Source organism: Phoca vitulina, unplaced genomic scaffold, assembly GCF_004348235.1.
Source record: "Phoca vitulina isolate PV1807 unplaced genomic scaffold, GSC_HSeal_1.0 scaffold40, whole genome shotgun sequence".
NCBI classification, from domain to species: Eukaryota; Metazoa; Chordata; class Mammalia; order Carnivora; family Phocidae; genus Phoca; species Phoca vitulina.
Window position 1 is genome coordinate 17185555 of NW_022589743.1, and position 7559 is coordinate 17193113.

A 7559-nucleotide genomic window follows, 5' to 3' on the forward strand; every position below is an offset into this window, starting at 1 on the left:
ACACACATTCCATTCTTGTCCATCCTCTTCTCTGGCCCAGGAAGCCAGCCTGTGTGGATTGGATCAGCTGGACTGCAGGTCTTCTGGCTTCGGCTTGGGCTTGGGCACTAGGGAGCTCCTCGAGGTGTGGGAGAGAGAGAAGAGTAAGGTGAGGGGCTGTGGGCCTCAGCCTGGATGCAGCCTTCAACCAATGGCTTTCATTTCTCTCTGGGGGGCAAGGTGGGGAGGGTATCCCCCATCCTTTTGTCCTTGGGTCTAGGGGCAGTCCCCACATTGTTACTAGCCTCAGAGTACTAAAACACCCCTTTGGTTTCTCCACACTCAGCCCACATCTTGCTAAACAACCTCTTTATCAATCCGTTCCCAGATCATTCAAATTTAAGTGTAATCTATCCTTTACTAGGACCCTGACTGGCATAGGTTTGGGCCCAGGACCAGAAGCTGCTCCTGGAAATTGTCCTTCTACATGGGATTCTGGGATTGAGTTGCTCATCTATTTTAGAAGCACCATAAAAGCATCTGTTGGCATCATGATTACTTAAAGCATCACAGGTAGTTGTGTGGCTGACTGTGTTCTAACAAGCCTGCAGGTGATTCTGGTGTGCACTCAAGTTTGAGATCCACAGAGTTACAGCATATGCCATGGCCATCTCTGATCTATAGCGAAGTCACCAGAGAACCCTGACAAAGGACCTGTCTGCGGGCCTTCCCGGGGAGTGCAGTTAGTGGATGGCTGAGCAGCTTGAGCATATAGATCCATTTCAACAGATCCACCCCTGAGCCTTTGGACTCCTTCCTACCATCCCCAGGAAGTCCCAGCATTACAGCTTCATTAACTGCAGGCTTCTTTTTTTTTTTTTTTTTTTAAGATTTATTTACTTATTTGTCTCAGAGAGAGAGAGAGAGGGAGAGAGCACAAGCAGGGAGAGTGGCAGGCAGAGGGAGAAGCAGACTCTCCGCTGAGCAAGGAGCCCGATGCGGGACTTGATCCCAGGATCCCGGGATCATGACCTGAGATGAAGGCAGACGCTTAATGACTGAGCCACCCAGGCGCCCCTGCAGGCTTCTTTTTAAGCCTAGACTCCAATCAGCCCATCTAACCGAGCATTAACATCACTTCCAGGTACTTGTGCCAACACACTGAATCCCGAATTTTCAGCAAGTATGCTTATATCAATGAATTGGACTGCCTGAGCTTTGTGGTTATCCCCACTGGTAGCCACTCCTACACATGCACCCTGAACTTCCCTCCAAATTGAGTGGGTAAAGGGACATCCAAACCCTCCTGGCTGTAAGGACTCCTGTCTGTCCTTCCCTCTGCTTCAGGACCTGATATCTCATAGGGGTTTAGGAGCCTGGGATCTGGAGTCAGCCAGACATGGCTTCAAGTCCTAGATCCACCATTTACTGGTTATGTGATTTGGAGCACATTGCTTACCTCTCTGAGCCTCTAAGAGGAAACTGATGGTTAATTATTACCTCATTCTGATGTCAGAGTTGAAGAAGGTAATGCACGCCAAGTGCTCAGCACGGTGCCAATAACCTCCATTTCTAACCAGTAACCAGCTGATGCTCATCGTGCCTCTGGTCTGGGGCCCATGCTGGGGCAACCATGCTGTAATCTAGGTTTGGATCTTGGTGGGAGGAGTGGGATCCAGGATAGGAGAGGCTGGACAGTGCTGCTTAATGAGCAGCAGAGACAAGGTGGGTACGATTACCCCAAGGAGCCCCAGGGATCTGTGGCAGCGATTATGGGATCCCTAGACATGAAAGGATGGGATGCTTACTAAGATGCAGCTTGACTTTAGGCAGAAAATTTTAGGTTTCATGGACAGAAAGCTAATATAAGTTCTTGTAGGAGAGATCCAGGGCCTCTTACCCAGTTATCAGAACTAAGCCAGTTCAGAGACTCGGAATCCCCAGACCAGGAAGACCAGGAAGGGCCCTGCAATGCCAGGTTGCCAGGTGAAATACAGGATAGTTGGTTAAATTTGAGTTTCAATAAACAATGAGTAATTTTGGGGGCGCCTGGGTGGCTCAGTCTTTAAGCGTCTGCCTTCGGCTCAGGTCATGATCCCAGGGTCCTGGGATCGAGCCCCGCATCGGGCTCCCTGCTCCGCGGGAAGCCTGCTTCTCCCTCTCCCACTCCCCCTGCTTGTGTTCCCTCTCTCGCTGTCTCTCTCTCTGTCAAATAAATAAATAAAATCTTAAAAAAAAAAAAAAACAATGAGTAATTTTTTTCAGCATAACTTTGCCCTTGGCAATATTTTTGCTCAATCTGGAAACTCATAGGCTTCGCTAAGCCTTCCGCAGAGGAGCCTGCTGTCATAAAACCAGGGTGACCCTGCACTGGGGAAAGAAATCCTGAGACCTTCTGGGATTATTTGATGATGGTTCCAAACGGATGATATCCTCTGGAGACCTGAAAATCCACTCAGGCCCACCGGTCAGAGTGGGAGCTTATGGAAATCGGACGCCAGTTACTCAGTTATGTTTAGAGCAGACGTTCAGCTAGCTCTTTTTCAGCTCAATGATCTTTATACAATAGAAGTCTCCCAGAACTGCAGAATCTGTAAGTTTAGAATCACTTTGTTGCTGCAGCGTCTTGGCATGCAAGCATCCTACAAGCTGCCTCTAGTAGCCCGGGGGAGTCTTAGCGCCCTGCCCTCTTAGATCAGCGCATACTGGAACTGGCTTCACTACGCAATGTTGTGGTTTTCAGAGGTTTGTTTACCCACTGAAGTCTATTCTCATGGAATAACTTATTGGCAAGCTGTGATCTACCACTGCTGAAAACTAAAACTGTTCAGGGAAGCAGAGCTGGGACACCCTGGACTTACCCTTCTCCCTGTCCATCTCATTTTGTTCTTTAAAGCTCTAAGGAATATTCAGATAGTACAATCTTTCCACTTTACAGACAGATCTCTGCCTGCAGGAGTGGCTAATGAGCAGGAAGTGAGCCAACACTAACTGGCATTCTCTGCCCCTCTGCCCCCCAGGCTGGCCCTCTCCAGAGAAAGGCAAGCCTGCAGAGGAAGAGAATACCACATTTGTGGCCCTGGAGGACAGAGGTCCCTCCACCACTCCCAAAAACAGTGCAAGACTGCTTCTTTACTCCTCCCTTCACACCACCTTCTCTCCTATCTCTGTATTTGCTTATAGTATCCCATGGAATCATTTGAGGCCTGGCTTAAATTGTGTCTGGTCGTGGGAATACCTGGGTGGCTCAGTCAGTTAAGCATCTGCCTGTGGCTGGCTCAGGTCATGATCCCGGGGTCCTGGGATTGAGTACCGAGTTGGGCTTCCTGCTCAGCAGGGAGCCTGCTTCTCTCTCTGCTTGCTGCTCCCCCTGCTTGTGCTCACTCACTCTCTCTCTGACAAATAAATAAAATCTTTAAAAAAATTGTATCTGGTTGTGAAGGCTTCCAGCCTACACAGATTTCACAGGGGACAAAAGCTTGCTCTGAAATGGATGGTTTAAAAAATTTTCTTAAATAGAAAACCGAAGGACAAACCATAAACGAACATACTGATAAATGGACCATATTAAAATTAGGAGACTGTTTTCATGGAAAGGCATCTTTAAGGGAGTGGAAAGGAAAACCACACAGATTATGAGAAGGTATTTCAATTTGCACACCTGACAATTCTTATTCAGAATATAGAAAATACTTCTACTAATTCATAATAAAAAGAAAAACTACAAATGGACAAAATCTAAATTTAAGCAATCTAAAAATGGACAAAAGACATGGTCTAGAACTTCATGATAGAAGATATCCAACAAACATTTGAATAGATGCTCAGCCTCCTTAGTCACAAGTAAAATGAAAATTTAAACCACAACTATGTGGATTATGGGGAATTATACTCATAAGCAGAATGGCTAACTTAAAAAGAATTAACAGAAAGAAGTGTTGCAATGCCAAATGTGGAAAAACTCTAGCCCTCATACATTGCTGGTGGGCGTGGGTGTAAATTGATGTGATAGGTTTGAAAAATATTTGGCAGTATTTGAACAAGGGTTTGGTGGTTGAACATATACATACCCTATGATCTATGTGTGTATTTCTACCAACCACCTATCATCTATCTATCATCTATTATCTATTATCTATCTATCTATCATCTATCTATCATCTACCTGTAAATCCTTTTTTTAAAATTTTTTATTGTTATGTTAATCACCATACATTACATCGTTAGTTTTAGATGTAGTGTTCCATGATTCATTGTTTGTGCATAACACCCAGTGCTCCATGCAAAATGTGCCCTCTTTAATACCCATCACCAGGCTAACCCATCCTCCCACCCCCTCCCCTAGGAACCCTCAGTTTGTTTTTCAGAGTCCATCGTGTCTCATGGTTCGTCTCCCCCTCCGATTTCGCCCCCTTCATTCTTCCCCTCCTGCTACATTCTTCTTTTTTTTTTCTTAACATATATTGCATTATTTGTTTCAGAGGCACAGATCTGAGATTCAAGTCTTGCACAATTCACAGTGCTTACCAGAGAACATACCCTCCCCAGTGTCTATCACCCAGTCACCCCATCCCTCCCACCCCACCCCCCACTCCAGCAACCCTCAGTTTGTTTCCTGAGATTAAGAATTCCTCATATCAGTGAGGTCATATGATCCATGTCTTTCTCTGTTTGACTTATTTCGCTCAGCATAATACCCTCCAGTTCCAACCACGTCGTTGCAAATGGCAAGATCTCATTCCTTTTGATGGCTGCATAATATTCCATTGTATATATATACCACCTCTTCTTTATCCATTCATCTGTCGATGGACATCTTGGCTCTTTCCACAGTTTGGCTATTGTGGACATTGCTGCTATAAACATCGGGGTGCACGTACTCCTTCGGATCCCTACATTTGTATCTTTGGGGTAAATACCCAGTAGTGCAATTGCTGGATCGTATGGTAGCTCTATTTTCAACTTTCTGAGGAACCTCCATACTGTTTTCCAGAGTGGCTGCACCAGCTTGCATTCCCACCAACAGCGTAGGAGGGTTCCCCTTTCTCCACATCCCCGCCAACATCTGTCGTTTCCTGACTTGTTAATTTTAGCCATTCTGACTGGTGTGAGGTGGTATCTCATTGAGGTTTCAATTTGGATTTCCCTGATGCCGAGCAATGTTGAGCACTTTTTCATGTGTCTGTTGGCCATTTGGATGTCTTCTTTGGAAAAATGTCTGTTCATGTCTTCTGCCCATTTCTTGATTGGATTCTTTGTTCTTTGGGTGTTGAGTTTGATGAGTTCTTTATAGATTTTGGATACTAGCCCTTTATCTGATATGTCATTTGCAAATATCTTCTCCCATTCTGTCAGTTGTCTTTTGGTTTTGTTGACTGTTTCTTTTGCTGTGCAAAAGCTTTTTATCTTGATGAAGTCCCAATAGTTCATTTTTGCCCTTGCTTCCCTTGCCTTTGGCGATGTTTCTAGGAAGAAGTTGCTGCGGCTGAGGTCGAAGAGGTTGCTGCCTGTGTTCTCCTTTAGGATGTTGATAGACTCCTGTCTCACATTTCGGTCTTTTAACCATTATGAGTCTATTTTTGTGTGTGGTGTAAGGAAATGGTCCAGTTTCATTCTTCTGCATGTGACTGTCCAATTTTCCCAACACCATTTGTTGAAGAGACTGTCTTTTTTCCATTGGACATTCTTTCCTGCTTTGTCGAAGATTAGTTGACCATAGATTTGAAGGTCCATTTCTGGGCTCTCTATTCTGTTCCATTGATCTATGTGTCTGTTTTTGTGCCAGTACCATACTGTCTTGATGATGACAGCTTTGCAATAGAGCTGGAAGTCCGGAATTGTGATGCCGCCAGCTTTGCTTTTCTTTTTCAACATTCCTCTGGCTATGCGGGGTCTTTTCTGGTTCCATACAAATTTTAGGATTATTTGTTCCATTTCTTTGAAAAAAGTGGATGGTATTTTAATGGGGATTGCATTGAATGTGTAGATTGCTCTAGGTAGGATTGACATCTTCACAATATTTGTTCTTCCAATCCATGAGCATGGAACGTTTTTCCATTTCTTTGTGTCTCCCTCAATTTCTTTCATGAGTATTTTATAGTTTTCTGAGTACAGATCCTTTGCCTCTTTGGTTAGATTTATTCCTAGGTATCTTATGGTTTTGGGTGCAATTGTATAATGGGATGGACTCCTTAATTTCTCTTTCTTTTGTCCTGTTGTTGGTGTATAGGAATGCTACTGATTTCTGTGCATTGATTTTATATCCTGCCACTTCCCTGAATTCCTGTATGAGTTCTATCAGTTTTGGGGTGGAGTCTTTTGGGTTTTCCACAGAAAGTATCATATCATCTGCAAAGAGTGAGAGTTTGACTTCTTCTTTGCCGATTTCGATGCCTTTTATTTCTTTTTGTTGTCTGATTGCTGTGGCTAGGACTAATACTCTGTTGAATAGCACTGGTGATAGTGGACATCCCTGCCACGTTCCTGACCTTAGGGGGAAAGCTCTCAGTTTTTCCCCATTGAGAATGAAATTTGCTGTAGGTTTTTCATAGATGGCTTTTATGATATTGAGGTATGTACCCTCTATGCCTATACTCTGAAGAGTTTTGATCAAGAAAGGATGCTGTACTTTGTCAAATGCTTTTTCTGCATCTATTGAGAGGATCCTATGACTCTTGTTCTTTCTTCTGTTAATGCATTGTATCACATTGATTGATTTGTGGATGTTGAACCAACCTTGCAACCAGGGATAAATCCCACTTGGTCGTGGTAAATAATCCTTTTAATGTACTGTTGGATCCTATTGGCTAGTATTTTGGGGAGAATTTTTGCATCCATGTTCATCAGGGATATTGGTCTGTAACTCTCCTTTTTGATGGGGTCTTTGTCTGGTTTTGGGATCAAGGCAATGGTGGCCTCATAAAATGAGTTTGGAAGTTTTCCTTCCATTTCTATTTTTTGGAACAGTTTCAGTAGAATGGGTATTAATTCTTCTTGAAATGTTTGGTAGAATTCCCCTGGGAAGCCATCTGGCCCTGGGCTTTTGTTTCTTGGGAGATTTTTGATGACTGCTTCAATTTCCTTAGTGGTTATAGGTCTGTTCGGGTTTTCTATTTCTTCCTGGTTCAGTTTTGGTAGTTGATACATCTCTAGGAATGCATCCATTTCTTCCAGGTTGTCTAATTTGCTGGCATAGAGTTGCTCATAATATGTTCTTATAATTGTTTGTATTTCTTTGGTGTTGGTTGTGATCTCTCCTCTTTCATTCATGATTTTGTTGATTTGGGTCATTTCTCTTTTCTTTTTGATAAGTCTGGCCAGGGGCTTATCAATCTTGTTAATTCTTTCAAAGAACCAGCTCCTAGTTTCGTTGATCTGTTCTACTGTTCTTTTGGTTTCTAGTTCATTGATTTCTGCTCTGATCTTTATGATTTCTCTTCTCCTGCTGGGTTTAGGCTTTATTTGCTGTTCTTTCTCCAGTTCCTTTAGGTGTAGGGTTAGGTTGTGTACTTGAGACCTTTCTTGTTTCTTGAGAAAGGCTTGTATTGCTATATACTTTCCTCTTAGGACTGCCTTTGCTG